General features: G+C 41.9%; 1 protein-coding gene across 7 annotated transcripts in view; it reads left to right on the forward strand.

Moving 5' to 3' along the window:
• The window catches only part of LOC146809067 (sialoadhesin-like), a 514,967-nt gene that overhangs the window by 344,434 nt on the left and 152,831 nt on the right, over positions 1–17,702 (forward strand). The gene's annotated exons all lie outside the window — the stretch shown is intronic.

The following is a 17,702-nucleotide window of genomic DNA, read 5'->3' on the forward strand; positions in this document are numbered from 1 at the left end:
TTCACACACGTTATAGTTAGGAATTAGCATTTAAAAAACCTTGCAAATTCAGTTAAAAAATCATAGGTTTCACACATGTTATAGTTAGGTGGACATTTCACTCGTAAAAAACCAATGAATTTCCCCCGTTATAGTTAGTTCAGATAACTATAACTCGCGCGACCGCCACTCTATCAAAAGGATGATGTCATCAGTGATGTCATGAGTGATGCCACTGACCATGTCATGAGTGATGTAATATGTGACGTCATGAGCAGTGGATTGCGGGCGCGCGAGTTATAGTTAACTAACTATCACGGGGGAATTTCATTGGTTTTTTACGAGTGAAATGTCCACCTAACTATAACATGTGTGAAACCTATGGTTTTTTAAGTGAATATATATATGTATATTTATATATATATATATATATATTACAGAAACCGATAAGAACTCTGAAGATGTCACTCCCTCCGCTTCAAAGATGACACGGACCTCCAGTTAAGTGCTGTTTATTTAGCTGGCAGTGTCGTCCTGACGTTTCGGCTCCCAGGAGCCTTGTTTACATGACAACGTGAAATTTTAAATTGACCCATTAAGTAGTGGTGATGGACAGTTCAAAGTACAAACTGAGGTCATGTGACTATGTAAAACATAGAACTAAACAACATACTGCAGAATGGCCTCAGTCATGACTGTGCAAAATACGCAAGAAATATCAATACCAAAATCATTTTACATGGTAGTGATGTTGTTTTACGAGATGCAAACACATTAAATATATATATCATATTTTAAATGTATATAAATAAATAAATCAGTTTAAAAACGACAATTTGTGTCAAATAAAATATTGTAAAAACAGAGGAAATTTTCAAATTGCCTTATTGTTAATAAAATCGGCTTCTACTCATGGCTTAAATGCCATTAATCACTGTATGCTAGGTGGTAAGGGATAAATATAAAATCTCTTAAAACCATTTCTAAAAGCATAACTGTATAAAAACTGAGATAATTATAAAAACATAGATGCATACCTAAAATACTTTCTTTGGATAAAAACATTCATTGCTTTACAATCATAAAAAACATTTCTTAGAGACTGTCACATCAATCCCTTACATCGGAAGATTGTTATCACTTTGGTTACATGTCTATCGATTAATGGCAAAAAAAATATTTGGGCAAAAAAAAAATTTTCTCCATTAAATCTAATAGTATAAAAATATGTGCAAATGATGAAGTAAGGACTAAAACACTGTATATAATTATATAATTCTCATGTTAAAAATATAAATACTGTAATAGATTAAAAATATAAATACTGTAATAGATTAAGAGTATATAGACGTTGTAGATGTCAAGGACCTCAAAATCTACCAATAGATATGAAATGACGTATACTGCTTGGCCAAGCTAGTTGTAATAAATATTAGATGTTGAGATTAATCTCAGTTATCTGACTTAAGTTCGAAAAACAGGGGGAAAGGCCTAATTATAGACGAGTGACGCTAAGAAGGTTAATATACAGTTAAGGTAAACAGGTATAGAGATCCTCTGTAACGTTGAGGCCTCTCGGGGTTTTCGTATCAAGCTGTAATATATATCGTGTCTCAAGTTTGCGAAGTTTGGCCTCTCTGTTGCCCCCCCGTCTGCTAGCATTGACAGCATCAATTACAAAGAACTTGAGAAGGCTTTTATCACTGTGATACATGTCCCTAAAATGTCTAGCGACGGGGTAGGTATTATCCTGGTTGGATATAGCCCGTAGATGCTGTAATATCCGTTTATGCACAGCCAGTTTAGTACTGCCGACATATCTTAGACAGCATGGACATTCTAGTATGTAAATAGCATACTCAGTTTTGCATGTGAGAAATTTTGTGATCTGGTGGTTTATACTACTAAAACCATCCTGATACGTCTTAGTATTAACTCCATGCGAACAGGATTTGCATATTTTGCACTTGTAAAACCCTGTGTTAGTTTGAAGCCACGTGGATTTTTCAATTACTTCAGGGTTGGTGTTGACTAAGTGGTCCCTCATTGACATCGCTTTACTGAACGTTAGAGAGATACGTGCGGGTAGTGAGGGCCCTATAATAGGATCATTTAAAATGATAGGCCAATTGTGGTTAATGATTTTAAGAATATCTCTGTGTTGTTTGTTGTAACCTGTGATGATCCTAAATTTGTTCTCCACTTTATGGGAGGTGTCTGAAATGATAGGATCCTGAGTAGCCTGTTCATTGGAGGCCGTATTGGCATATGTATTTAAGAGTTCCTCTCTTGTGTGCTTCATAGATTTTGATATGGCCTTCTCTACGTTGTGGCTAGAGTAGCCCCTTTGAATGAATCTAGTCTTACTGGCTTGCTGTGCATTTTTAAGATCTACAGTGTTACTACAGACACTTCTGATTCGGAGCATTTCTCCGTAGGGAATACTGGCTATTAGATGTACTGGGTGTGCACTACCTGAGTGTAAAACAGTGTTTCCAGCTCTTTTTTTGCGATACAATTTTGTTTCAATCAGATTATTCTTAATATAGACTTCCGTATCTAAAAATGTAGTAGATGTTTGGCTTATAGTAGCAGTAAAGGCTAAGTTTAGGTCATTAATGTTGATATTGGAAATAAATTCATTAGCTTGTTCTTCACTTCCTTTCCAAATGATAAATAAATCGTCGATGAACCGGTACCAGGTAACTACATGCTCATCCATTGTCATCTTATGCTTGACTCTGAGGACCAGTTCCTCCCAAGCGCCCATGTGGAGACAGGCAAAGCTCGGAGAGAAACTGGCCCCCATAGCTACCCCCTGAAGTTGGCGGTACAGTAAGTTATTATACATAAAAACATTATTGGTCAGGCAAAATTCGAGCATTTGTAGCAACATATTATTGTGATCATTACTCGGTAATTCTCTCTGGTTAAGGTAATATGATGTTTCCCTCAAACCATCCTCATGTCTGATACTCGTGTAGAGGGAAGTTACATCAAGGGCGATCAACCAGTATCCATCCATCCATTCAATTTGTTTCAGTTTATAGAGAAAATCACCTGTATCCTGTATATAGGAAGGACGGTTTTTGACATGAGGTTGCAAGAAATAGTCTCTTTTTTCCCCAACAGGAACAAACCTTAAGAAGTGGTATGTAGTAATCACCTTACCACGAATAATTTTGTAGACAGTAGTATTTTGATCCTGATGAATTGCCCTGATCCTCCTGACTCCAGCGGCATGAAACATGTTGATCACATAGAGTAGAGCTCTTGTCTAGATACCTTATTCCTAGCAAATTAGCCACTCTACACATTTTTAATAGGGTAGTTGACCTTTGGAATAAAGTTGAAGTAGGACCAACTGACCCGTTTTAAATTCCACTTTTCTGCTACATCTTCTTACAATAGGCCCCTCACCCCCAAGCACCCTCGGCAGGAACAAAAGATCCCCGACAAAGAGCCCCGATTTCGGGAGCCCGTCAAGGATTGCAGCGCCGACTTGACGAGGGGCAGTGCTCATATGATGAAGCATGACACCTAGCTTGCTGGGTGTGTGAGAGCACTAGTTCAAATTAAAGGAATTTCCCTTGCCTTCATCTGGGTGGTCTTTTATAGTTTTGACCATCTGTGATATTTTCTTACCCGCTCTTCTCCGTCACTGTACATGAGGAACTTTGTACCCTTCTTTGTTACTAGTTGCAAGAAATAGGCAATATATTCAGACGTTTTTTCCAACATGCATCCCCTGGCGGATATTATGGGTCTGCCTGGGGGTTTGTCCTCATTTTTATGAATTTTAGGGATGAAGTATATCACAGGGATTACCGGGTAATCAACCTTCAAAAATTTGAACTCGGCCTCAGTGATCAATTTCTTTCTCTTCCATTTGTTCAAATGTGTGACAAATTCCTGTTGCTTTGATTTAAGTTCACTCGCATTACTTTTGCCATAGTGTTGGCGGTCATTTAGTTGTGTGTAAGCTTCTTTGTCGTAGTCCACTTTGGTCATGAGGACTACGTTTCCTCCTTTATCACTTTGCCTGATGACAATGTTATTATATATATATATATATATAACATTAATATAATGTAAATTACATTATTATAATATTTTTGTGTGTTTTTCAATGATATTAGTGTTAAATTTTTTTATTTCAAATATTTATGCACTTACCATTATTTTATAGGGTCAAGGTATTTTGGTAGTTTATACTTTTGACATAATATTCGTGTCAAACGATATATATTGTTTACCTCGATATTGCGTCAGAGATCTGGGTCATGAACAAAGCGAAACATCTTAGCAGTAACCATACTTGTGGGACAGACCATAAGAAAAAAAGTCCTCATAATACTCCATGATCTTAGATTTCAAGGCAACCTTGACAAGGTCCAGTGGAACATCATCTGCCAACAGCTGAAAAATGGAATATACCACTTCCTTTGTTTAAAGCCATTCAGGTATTATATTCCAAACAGATTGGTACAGTTCAAAATCAGCAGCAATAAAAGAATGTTCAGAAAATTAATTACCACAATGGGCTGAAACTGGGGTGTGTTCTGCCCCCTACCTTATTTAATCTTTACATTGTGGACCCGTATGACCCAATCAGCCACTAGCAAGTAGAGATGCTGAGAAGTAGAAGCCAAGGCCTGCCAATTCTGCAATATGCAGATGACCCAGTTCTATTTAGTACAACTCTCCTAGGCCTGCAAAGACCAATATATTGCCTACGTTGTGACTGTGAGAACAGCAAGCTCAAAATTAACATGCTTAAAATAAAAGCAATGATCTTCAGGAGGAAAAAAAGACGCCTGCTGCCCACATAAAAAAGGATTGAAACCCATCATGAATACAAATACTTAGGAATAATGTTTGATGATCGAGTAACCTTTAAATTACACACAGATCCTTTAGGCTTAAACTCCAACTCTTTGGCCCATGTACCTGAATCATTATCCAAACTACATGCTGTCCCTGTTTTCCTCTCCTTCAGGATATGAACAACAAGATCTTTCCATCACTAACTATGGCCTTGCAGCTTTATCATCACCTACAGCCAAACAGATCAATCTTCTGACTTGCTAAATTTATAGACAAGCATTTAATCACTCCCCCAAACACAGCAACATCACAAGGCTTGAGATCTCAATAAACAACGCTGACATTACTTAACAGTCACCGTACATCAAACTGCTGCACAAAATGAGATCTACCAGCGACAACACAATAATTCAGCTCATTTGGAAAAACATCAATAGCGACCTGATGCAATGTAAGATCTCATGCTTGTTCCTCCTACACATCAATTTGAAATACGAGCTTAAAAGAGATGTGGATAGTTCCAATAAGGCATAACTCACTCAAGAGATTAGCAAAGAAAGACTCAAACTATCTTTCCATCAACACAGATAAAAAGGTTATTTAGTATTCGCTCACATGGTCCATCATAAACTCATAAGCACAAAGCATAAAGCAGTCATTCTTGCAGAACTTGAAACTCCTGCACCATTGCTTTGGCATTTTCCAACCATGGCTAAAGCCCCACCATGGACATTTCAAATGCTGGCAATGTGGCTATCACGACAAAACAGTCCTACACGTTCTTTGCCCTTGCCCGTCTTTATACTTATCCCACCCCACACTTCCTAAACAAAGCTTTTTATCTTTGAAAATATTAACTTGCCATCAAGCACTACAAGCTTGCGCAGAAGGGTCAAATATCCAGGTGAGCTGTAGGTTTTTTAAATACATCACACAGGTTGAGAACATTTTGACTCCCTAGTTCAGGCTCATGTGACTATAACAGAGGGACTCTGATGCAGCCCTGATAAAGGACTTGCTAAAATGACCACGCACAACTCTTTGCATGTCTTTTTAATCTTGCTATGTGCACATTGGGAAGCTGGTGAAGTTCACTGAAAAAATAAAATTGCCAAAACTTACAATCATACCTTTGCACAGGATTTTATACTCTGCATTTTGTAAAGATTTTAATTAATCACACAATAAACATTAATTTAATTTAATTATCTGCCAAAGACATTCAGGGCACGAGAACCATAGGCGAGTCTGATGTATTTGCCATTTTAAAGGCTTCCACTGAATCCTCATTTGGTACTTTGATGGAAGACCAGCTAGCTTGAAATGTGCCTCTGCCAGGTGCTTAGTCTGGAAATGCCCAAGTAACTTGTAGTGCCTTGATATCAGTTTAAATTCACTTGGTTTAGCTTGGAAAAAGCTTGAGAGGTCCTCTGCCATTTTTTGGGAGTGTTGTATGGTGGTCTCCGTACCTTTTTAATTTCAAAAAAGGTTTCAATACTGGAAAAAAAGATTTTGTGGTGTATTACGTGTTTTCTAAGATCTTAGTGAAGAAAGATGATTTCTTTTTTGCAGTGAGCAGTTTGTAAGCGTTGTATTGTGTCTTGTAAAATACGTGATCTGCCTCATGCTTGTCTAGTGGGTCATTTAACTGATTTAAGTTGGTGATGTAAAATCGTATTAAGTAGTGAACAGTCCATGACATAGACCAAGATCCTTAATTGCTAAGAGTCCAGTCATGGCAAATGTTAGATCCAGGATGTGATTGACCATGTGAGTACAATGCATAAGCATTTCTGAGGTTCCTAGGGTGTCCATTGTAGTGGGAGATTCCCTGGCGGTATGTTCTTTTTGGGCGTCTACATTTAGGTTAAAGTCTCCTAATAGTAAAGGTTGTTGATAAAGTGTGGGTTTTTGGGCTATGGCATCTGACATTTTATTGCTGTGGTATTAGAGGGACGATAAATCCCAAATAGAGTAATAGTCGATGTGGTGGAGATTTTTAAAGTACAAACCATTATATTGGGGCAGTTAGCATCCCAAAAGATGTGCTTGAAACAGCAATTCAAGCTATGTATAATCGCCACTCCAGCCCTCATCCTGCCTCACTGTTATAGAAGCTGTTTGATCATTATAAGATGTAATGTAAATATACTTGTGAGAAACTGGGTTGGTGGTTGACCTGGATGAGAGCCCTGGTCAAGCAGCAACCACAATCCTTGTCAGGGTGAGTCCCAAATTAACCTGTGCTCCACGCTATGGTAGCTTGGCACAGAGAAGTTAGGTTTAACCCCTTCAGTTCCCATGACGAGATGGTCTCGTCATGGAGCGCGGTTGCGCTGTGCCCATGACGAGACTATCTCGTCATGAACCCCGCCCGCTAATGCAACGCCCGGCACAGGGCGGGGAAAGGGCGTGGCACTGAAGAGGTTAACTTAGAGCCAATGTTTACAGTATTTGTGCAACACTTCAAACAGTAAAACTGTGTAAACACCACACAAAAAGGTTCCCACACCAGGTTGGAAAAATCAAGCTTACTTTAATAAATAAAACAAGGCCAAAATGACAAAATTCTAATCAAGAGACCCAGACTAATGAATTTTTGCACAGAATAAACTGACAAATAGCACCTATAAGCATAAAGCACCAGCCAGGGATATGTGGTCAAGCTGGACCAGGCCAAATTTAAAAGTTAAGGCCGACCGTGAAGAAGAATAGGTCGTATACAGTCCCAGATTAGTCCACAAAGGTTTACCTTCTCAAGTTTTTGAAGTAAGGACAGTATTGCCGGCAGTGGTCATAGATGGTCAAGTTTTGTGGATGGGCGGGCTTGAGCTTCGCATTGGCAAGCCCGTATGGGAGATCGATGCTTGACATGCAAATAGACGGGCAGACGGCAGCTCGTACTGATTTTCTGTGCGAGCAGCGCAGTTCCAGTGAGAAAGGGCCTGAGAATACAAAAGGTTGATTTCAGGAGTCTGTGAGTCACACCTGGGGCTCAGGACCTGAGAGGCACCACTTGGGGGTCAGGAACTCTCAGCAGCTGGGTCCAGGCACTTGTTGGGGATCCTTTTATGTCCCTGAGGCTTAGATCAGGAGGCCAGCAGCCTGGCCCTTTGAGTCACTCTGGGGTCCTGGGTTCAAGTTGAAGTTGCAGTTCCAAGTTCATCTTCCCCAGGCAAGAAAGTGGCCTGCAGCAGATCAGCATATCAGGGTTGGCAGTTCCTGTAGAGCAGCAGGCCATCAGAATGGCAATCCTTGCAGCAGCACAGAAGTCCTTCTTCCTGGCAGAGTATCCACAGGTCCAGAAGTTAACTGAAGAACTGATGTCCAAGGTCTCATTTGTATACTCTGGTGCCCTTGTTCTGGAAGGTAGGAGATGCTTTCTAGACAGTGCCTTTGAAGTGAAGGAATTCCCTACTCTCCTGCCCTGGTAGTGGTAACTAAATTGCCATTCATCCCAAAGACCCAGCTACCTCATTAATTCACTCTTGTTTAGAAATTTATATGCAGAATAACCTAAAGAGTCTGTTCGATTGTTAGTGTCAGTACCACACAGGTGTTTATTGTGCTTCCTTTGTAGCTACTTTAAGAAACATTGGGGCATATGACAAGTCCCTATCGCCATGGGAAAGTCAGTTTTTGCAATGTTCCTGTGGCCAAAGGGGCTTTGCCTTATTTACAAGGTTGCGTTAAGCCACTAAACGTGGCTTAACACTGTCTTGTAAATAAGGCCCCCTTTTATGCTATGCTTAGCTTGAAAGGGGAGGGCAATGGGTGTTGCTGTGGGCATTCCACCGCAACACCCATTGATTCTGATGCTGCCTCCTATTTACAAGGGAGGCGTAAATAGGAGGCAACGCCAGAATTAAGACCGGAGAAAACCTAGGGCATCTTTAGGATGGCGGGCAGACTTTGTCCGTCCGCCATCCTGATGTAAAAAGGGACCGCCCGCCATAAGTGGGGCGGTCCCGTGGGGGTGACTAGGATGCACCTGCCACACTGGTGGGCGCATCCTGCATTTTTAACATTGCGGCGGGCAGTGCTTTCAGCATCACCCGCCGCAATGCCAAAAAGGCATGTTGTGCATATGCATGCACAACGTGGCAGGCACCGCGCAGTGCCTGCCATGTTGTGCATGCACATGCAGGGGGGTACCATAGGTATGCCCCATGTGCCTCCCAAACCCCCAACATCCTGGGGGCCCGCAACAGGCCCCCAACTTCAAAATCTGCATGCCTTTCCGTGGCGGCAGAAAGGCTGCCTCCCACCTGCATCCTGATATGGATGGCGGTGTCTAGCAGACACTGCCACCATATTAAACCCTTTTCCGTCCGGTCGACTAGTCGACCGGGCGGAAAAGCGGCGGATGGTCTTCCTGTCCGCCACGGTGCCCCCGCCATACTAATATTGCGGGGGAAATGGGTGGCGGGCAGGGAAGGATGTAGGGCGAATCACCACCGCCATGCGGGCTGTGGCGATCCGCCCTACATCCTAATGGACCTCTAAGTCTTAACCTGGCGAAGCGAGGAGAAATCTTAAATTTCTCCTATTTTTGCTGTTTTCATGTGTGCTGCTTGTTCAGCACACATGAAACAGTAAAAGGCCAATGATTGTTTATGTGCAGGAAGGTCCCCCTTCCTGCACATAAAAAATCATTTAAAAAAAATGCAGTTGTTCAACTTCTGTGTGTGCTGCATTAAGCATCTCACATAGAAGTTACAAAACAGCATATTAAGATTGTTTATGGCCAGGAAGGGGTATTTTCCTGTACATAAACAATCTTTCCCTGCACGCAGAACCCTTTGCACTATGGTGCAAGGGTGCCTGTGTTGGCGCTAAGCTGCTAAACTTAGCACCAGCGCAGGGAGAAAAGCAAGGCTTCACCATACTCTTGTAAATATGGTGCAGCCCTGCGTTTCAGAAGTGGCAGAGCGTGTCGTTAGGACAAGGAGGCTAACGACATGCTCCGCCACTTTCCTTGTCCATATGTCCCCTAATTTCATTGATCGAATCCCCTTTTTCACTACCTTACTAAATAAATTGAATTGATCAAATTCCTTTCCCTTCCCTTTTTTCTTTTTTCTTCTATCAATCCACGGGCACTGTGTACTGTTTCTCATCATTTTGTCTATGGCTATGTTAGCTTTTTATAATGCTTGTATAAAAAATAAAAATTACAGCCTTGAAAAAGTCACTTAGACAAAACATGTGTCGGCTGTATTGCTTGTTCTAGAAGACGTTCACTGAATACATAGCAGATTGGAGAGTTGTTAATGATTTAATAATAAGTCTTTAATCAAATTTGTCTGTAGTATTATATTGCTGGTTTAGGATCTAAATGAACTTTCTGTACATACTGCTAGAGAAATTATGGACACAGGCTGTCTTTGGCAATACGGAAGTTTTAAAAAAAGAAGGGAAACCCATAATCTGAGTAGAAAGCTTCTTGGTTTGTTAACACCATCACTTTGAACTGCATATTTTGGTGTGCTCTAAACCAGCTCACAATTTTCTTGAGTATGGTTTTGTAATACACTCTCTACGCACTCCATAGGTAGCAACATGTAGAACACACACATATATTTAGGCTTTATACCAAAATATATATAATTTGTTTGGTCTTTTCTACATTGCCTTATACTTGCTTGGATGTGAGGTCAACCTTATGCACTGCTACCACTTGCAAAGCTGCCATATCTACACAGGAGACTCAGATCAATATCTTTTAAGCAAGCACTAGGTATTAGCCATCAAGTCGGTATCGATGCCTACTCTTGGAAAATAGTACTGACTCCTCAAAATGGGGTGACATTGGTTTTGCACTGAGATCCTTTACAAATCCACAGTCCATGCATCCGACACTTTGTTGATATTTTGTTATTTGGTTGTCATAAATAGGTAATGAGGTGGTCTTTGTCGTTTATTTTGTGCTGAGCACCAAACAATCGGAAGGCAGAGTCTGCAAGGGCTCCGGCTATGTGTAAGTAGGGTCTCTGACTCTCCTCACACTTCTGTCACAGATGGCGCATAAAGTCCCAGAGCTCTCAAGTTTTGAGTAGTCTTAGTAGCTAGAACTAATTAGAATATTTGCTGATATCACAGAAAGCAATGATAAACAGGGGCATATGTAGAATAGACCTCATGGCTTAACGCCTCATGCTGCCACTTCTGAAACGCAAGGCTGCACCATATTTACAACACCTTGTGTTTTCCCTGTGATGGCGCTACACTTAGCAGTGTAACACCAACGAAGGCACCCTTGCACCATAGTGCAAGGGTGTCTGCGTGCACGGGAGGATGGTTTATGTGTAGGAAGGTGTCCCTTCCTGCACATAAACAATCCTGAAATGCCATTTTGTCTCTTGACAGATGAAAGTCATAAAATGGCTTTTTTTTTTTTTATGATTGTTTATGTACAGGAAGGGGAACCTTCCCGTACATAAACAATAATAGGCATTTTGCTTTTTCCATGTGTACTGCACAAGGCAGAACACATGGAAAAAGCGTAAACGAGGAGAAATAATAAATTTCTCCTCCTTTCGCCAAATGTTGGCGCTGCCTCCTACGTATGCTGCCCTTGTACATAGGAGGCAGCGTCAAAATTAATGGGTGTTGCGGTGAAACGCCCACTGCAACACCCACTGCCCACCTCTTTCACGCTAACCATTGCGTGAAAGGGAGCCTTATTTACAAGGCAGCGTTATGCCATGTTAAGTGGCTTAATGCTGCCTTGTTAATAAAGCTAAGCCCCTATCGCCACCAAAACGTCAATAAAAGTGATGTTGTGGTGACGATAGGGGCTTGTACATATGCCCCCCAAACTTTAACATGGGGAACAACACAAATGACCAACGAAATGCTAAAATAAATCTAAATACATATATAACATAATTAACATAACAATAAAACATCTTCCAGTAGAGTCATGATTTACAACAGAAGCGCAGCAGCACACTGAAGTGTTCAGAGATGAAGAGGTCTGTAGGAGGATTGCGCCGTGGGTGGCCTTACTTTCTGATGCCTCTGTAGCACCCCGGGCCTGCTCTACATCAAAGGTCTGAACACAAGTGCATTTACATTTCATGTTTTAGCACTTCTCATCAGGTGTGACATTTAGCCTGTTATGAGTGAGAGTTCAACCCAAACTTCAAATGTGTGTGTCTCACCTGCCACCAGTGAGGCATGAGGTCTCTGAAATCTTGCCTTGTCTCCAACAGTGAACTGCTGAAATGCCCATCTCTCATACATTGTCTTGTCTCTTCCAGGGTACTGTTGACAAAAGACATGACATTCTCCCAGCCTTACCCCAAACCATACTGCCAGCAGCCACTAGGAGCATCGGTCACCTTCTTAAGTCTTCCCCTAGTGTTTTCAGAGCAGATCTGTATTTAGATTTCATGCGCTAAATCACACCGTGCCCATACAGGACCGTCGGACTGCAGAAGGCATTTCAGTCCACGGGAAAATGAGCAAAAAGGGGGGGGGGGTCCAAGAGGGGCCACCATTCAGTGCAGTTTTAGAACCCGCCCTCCTTTGTACTCAATCTGAAAGTTGTGAGCGTATTGACAAACAGTTGAAATTGATAGGAGGGGCTCAAGATGCTATTTCTAACTTTGGATTTCCATGGACTTTTTTGAATAAACTATCAAACTGCTGGACACCAAATTAGTAAGCTTGCAAACACACATTTGTTTTGTGTACCTGTTAGAAATGAGGCTACTAGCTGGCTACACCTAAGCCAGGCAGAATTCACCATTCTAGTCAGGGGAAGGGAGTTCCACACCCAAGATAACCCCTGCTCACCCCCTTGGTAACTTGGCAGAGCAGTTAGGCTTATGCCAGAGTTAATGTGTAATGCGTTTGCACAACACACACACCAGTGACACACTAGGCATGCCACAAAAAGAGACTCCACACAAGGTTTTATAAAAAAATATCCTTTAAAGTTTTACCCAATACACATTACACCACAATCACATAAATCCCTGTGCCACTAGGCACTTGTCATAGAAATGCATGGATCATAAATTGCTTTACCACTAGGCATCTGTCATAAATATAGAGATCATAGATCACTTTGCCATTAGAGGTAAAGCACCTTAGACCACACTCGCATTGTATGTTATGTAAATCGAATTAAACCATAAGCGCAAACCCAATAAGCACCTTGCCATAAGGCACTGGCCATAAACATCGCAGTTAGTGCCCTAAGGCACATGCTTGTAACTGGCACATTAGTCCACAGACTCTTTGTACTATACATAAAGCACATGTGATAACACCTCAGGAAACATCATGCTGCCCCTGCACACATCATGCTGCCACTGCACATAACACTTATTACTCAGGCCAGTATAAGTCCTACATCATAACATCAGGGCAGGGAAATGTGTTTTTTACATGCTCACATAAATTTCCAGATCTTTCTTAGCGCTAATCACCATGTTATCCATTTTTTATGCACTGCAGCACTCCCGTGCCGCTACCTCTGGGTATATTGGTCAGGACAGAGGGGGCGGGGGCAGGCACATACTGCCCTCGTCGGTAAAACATGTAAAACATTTTCAAACACAGAATTTAAAAACCACCTTTACCAAAAGTTGCGTTAATAAAATCTGAGTTCAGAGAATCTAAACTCAATGTTTCCAGCTTGCCCTATGGAAAGTTACACATGTAAAAATGGTACAGTGCAACCCCAATGATAAGCCTGTGGGACAGATATACTTTCAATAGTGAAAAACGAAATGCACAGTATTTCACGATTAGGAAATGTCCCACACACCAGTGCATGTCCTACTTTTCAAATACACTGCACCCTGCCCATGGGGGTACCTTGGGCCTACGTTAGGGGTGCCTAACATGTGTAAGGAAAGGAACGGTTTGGGTCTGACATGTGCGTGTACTTGCCAGGACAACATGGCAGTTCTCCAACTGGGTGCTCAGAAACTACAGTGGTAGCCTTGAGACAGATTTACAGGGCTACTCATGTGAGTGGCACAACTAGTGCTGCAAGCCCACTAGTAGCATTTGATTTACAGGCCATGGCACACACTGTGCACTTTACTAGGGACTTACCATTAAATCGAATATGCCAATCATGGATAACCAATCATTGTCACAATTTATACAGAGAGTATATGCACTTTAGCACTGATCACCAGTGGTAAAGTGCCCAGAATCCTATAGCCAACTAACGCAGGGTCAGAAAAGTAGGAGGCAAAGGGCGAAACGTTTGGGGATAAACCTGTCAAAAGTGCCAGGTCTATCAGTACCTATTTCATACTCGGGAGCACTACACTAGTTTTAAAAAAGAGATGTGTGTATATCCTGACAAGAAGGTTTTTTAGGTCCACAGAGGTCTGCAAACGTCTAAAAAGTATTAAAGGATGTCTAGTCTGACTGACTGTTCAGGGTTGACAGCTTGTTCCATTCGTAGTTTTGTGATGTCAGATGATGTCCAGTGGTTGTGGAAAACCTCTTCCATCTGGAAGTGGAGGGTGGAGGAACTACACTTCCAGAGAGACACAATCCATTGTTAAGCAAACTAATTTTCATGTACACAAACCATATGAAAATACTTTTCTTAGCTATACACCTAATTCGAACTCTGTATTGGTACCGATTTGCATGGGAAAAGTTTGGCTGATGGCCAGTCCCAGTTCGCAACTCTAGTCAACTCATTTTTCAGTTCATTTCATAAGGCTTTATTCGGGGCTTAAACACAAAGTCCATAAAAGCACATACATTTTCACTACAAAAGCAACATCATAAAAACAACATTGTTAAAATACAGTACAAAATACAAGATTAAAAATACAATTAAGAAATCATACTGGTCCTTGCTTTAACAGCTTGAAGAAGGAAGGTAGCAGCGAAAAAAGATACATCAGGGTACGAGTTAAAAAACAACTTCATAGAATCATGAACAGTTCTAGTACCATACTTCTTATAAATAGGTTTTAAAAAGGCTGAACGGAGGTTACCATAGAATTTACACAGCAATAGAAAGTGCATAGTGCTTTGTACTGAGGTATTATCGCATGGGCATGGACCAATCGGGTGTTTTTTAATACAAGGGAAGGCCACCAAATGGTGCACTATCCCAAACCTTAATCTTGTTAGAACAAACTGATGGGAGGCTCTGGTGGCATAGCTCAGATACGGTTGATAACCCACATTCTCACAATATCTTCCGTAGAGCATACATGTAGTAAGATGTCTACTATCCCTCCCTCGCCTCTCTGACTTGTAGCTCGCGAAAGCGGTCTTCATCTCAACTTTGGACAGGCTAGAAACAGCATAACTGTCCTTTCTTATATCTAAGCCATAGATCAAGGAATCTTCATGTGATCATCAGTAGAAAAACAGTCACTAATGATGGCTCTATTTAAGGAGGTCTCTTCCTTCGACCAGATGGCACGCCACAACATTAATGGTCTTAAAGTAATCGAGTCTGAAAGATGTTGAATCCCAAACTCTCTGTGCACCAGATCGTTGGAGGCAGATTTGGGCAGACACAAAAGTCTCTTTAAAAAGAGATTTTCCTCCACTTGAAGGCTCCCTGCCGTGGCGTGACCCCAAACCCCAGCACCGTAGAGGGCAATTGAAAGACATCTCATTTGATATATTTTTAACATGTCTTTAATCCATTTGTCCCCTATTTTGGTAGCAAACTTGAACACCCCGTGGGCACATTTCGCCATCTTGGCCCGGACATATGTAATCTCACCAGTCCAGCTACAGTTCTTGGTAAAGGTGATGCCAAGATAGTTAAAGGAGTCCACTGTTTGCACCTTATGGCCATCAATAAAATAGGAGTGGGGTTTTTTACGCCCCAAGCCACATTCCATGATGTAGGTTTTAGATTTGTTGATCAACAGCTTTCTCTCCTTGATGAACATTGAGAATCTGTCCATCAGGCGTTGAAGGCCTATAGGGGTCCTGGACAAGATCACGGCATCGTCCGCGTAAAGTAATACAGGGACGTTAAAATCATTGATTTTTGGGGCATCTGCCGCAACCGTCTTTAATACAGAATCAACCTCGTTGATAAAAAGAGTAAAGAGTAGGGGGGCAAGAACGCACCCTTGTCTTATGCCCCGCCTAATCTTAAACTTTGGGGTGCGCTCCCCACCCGGACCAAAGCGAACACTGGAACTTAGATTGGCATAAAGTCGGGCCAGGAAATAGACAATGCCTTCGGGGGCCCCCATTTCAAACAGTTTAGCCAATAAAATGCTATGGTCCACCATATCGAAAGCACTGCTCAAATCTGCGAAGCAGAGAAAGAGAGAGCCATTCTTGGCCTTTGTATATTTCCCGATTAAAAGTTCAAGGTTAAGACATTGATCAATGGTCCCACGTCCCTTCCTAAAGCCATATTGGCAATTGGCAAGAATGCTTTTAGAATCAGCCCATTCTTCCAACCTGACCAAGAGCACCCGGCTCATAATTTTCACTGATGAATCAAGGAGGGAGATTGGGCAATAATTCTTCGCATCCCCCCTATCTCCCTTCTTATATATAGGAATGATAATGGATTCCTCCCACGTAGGTGGAACACCGTTACATTCGGCGCCGTTGAAAACGTTGGTTAACAACGGGCCCCACAATTCCGGAACTCATTTATACAAATCGATCGGCACCCCATCGGGCCCCTGGGCCTTCCCACCACTGCTGGAGGTAATACTTCCCTGCACCTCAACGATGGAAATGTCCAGAGGGACGATTGGCCACCCATCTTCATGCACACCTCTAGATCTATCTGAGTCAAAGATTGCGGAGAAGTGGGTAACCCAATTTTCCTCACCGACATTAGCCGTCAGTTCGGGCATCTTGTCGTCCTTTAAAAACGGACAATTAACTGTAGCCCAGAATAAAGAGGAATCCGAAGTTGCGGCTGCCTGATCTAATTTGTCCCAGGCCTCTTGCCTTAATTCGGTCTTCCTACTTTTGACTGCCGCCTGATAGGTGGCTCTAAGCTCTCTAACCACATTATTGTCTCTTGGCTTGGCTGCCAATGCTGCTTTGAGTCCCTTGAGGGCGACAGTACTAGCATGGTCAAACCAACCCCTTTGTTGAGATATCTTGCCCTTGCCAATATTGGTAAATTTATTATCTATGATGAGATTCCATTCGTAGTTTTGTGATGTCAGATGACGTCCAGTGGTTGTGGAAAACCTCTTCCATCTGAAAGTGGAGGGTGGAGGAACTACACTTCCAGAGAGACACAATGCTAAAATAATCCATTGTTAAGCAAACTAATTTTCATGTACACAAACAATATGAAAATACTTTTCTTAGATATACACCTAATTCGAACTCTGCATTGTCACCGATTTGCATGGGAAAAGTTTGGCTGATGGCCAGTCCCAGTTTGCAACTCTAGTCAACTCATAAACCTTTGAAGACCCATATTTTTACTGTTGTTTGATCTTGGTGAGATGTGTGTTGTTTGGCCAAAGAGGGGGATGTGAGGCTACACTGGACTCCCTAAGGCCATATGTTCTATTAAATGCACGAGAAAGCAATACTCCCACCCAAGGACCAAGACCAGTCAGTGGGCCTGTAGATGCACAAGTCACAGAATGCAGCCAAAAGCCACGTCATGCGTTCATGACTTGTTACACACAGCCATAAGTTCTAGTTACTAAGTTCATGTTCTGTGTATAAGGTGTCAGTGACTTGCCCTTCGACAGCTTGGGGAACACAGGGTTTACCTTGCTGGCACTGAGGCAGGGGCACAGGACCTGGTAGGAAGATATTCTTTTCTCAGAGTCCTGCTGAGCATGGCCAAAGGTTGTGCACAGTGAGAATTTGGAAGGGGAATTGAGGTGGGGTCATTCGAAGAGTTTTGGGGGACACTGGGTGTCGGGATTCCCTGAAGGCCCTATATA

Source organism: Triturus cristatus, chromosome 7, assembly GCF_964204655.1.
Source record: "Triturus cristatus chromosome 7, aTriCri1.1, whole genome shotgun sequence".
Taxonomy (NCBI): Eukaryota; Metazoa; Chordata; class Amphibia; order Caudata; family Salamandridae; genus Triturus; species Triturus cristatus.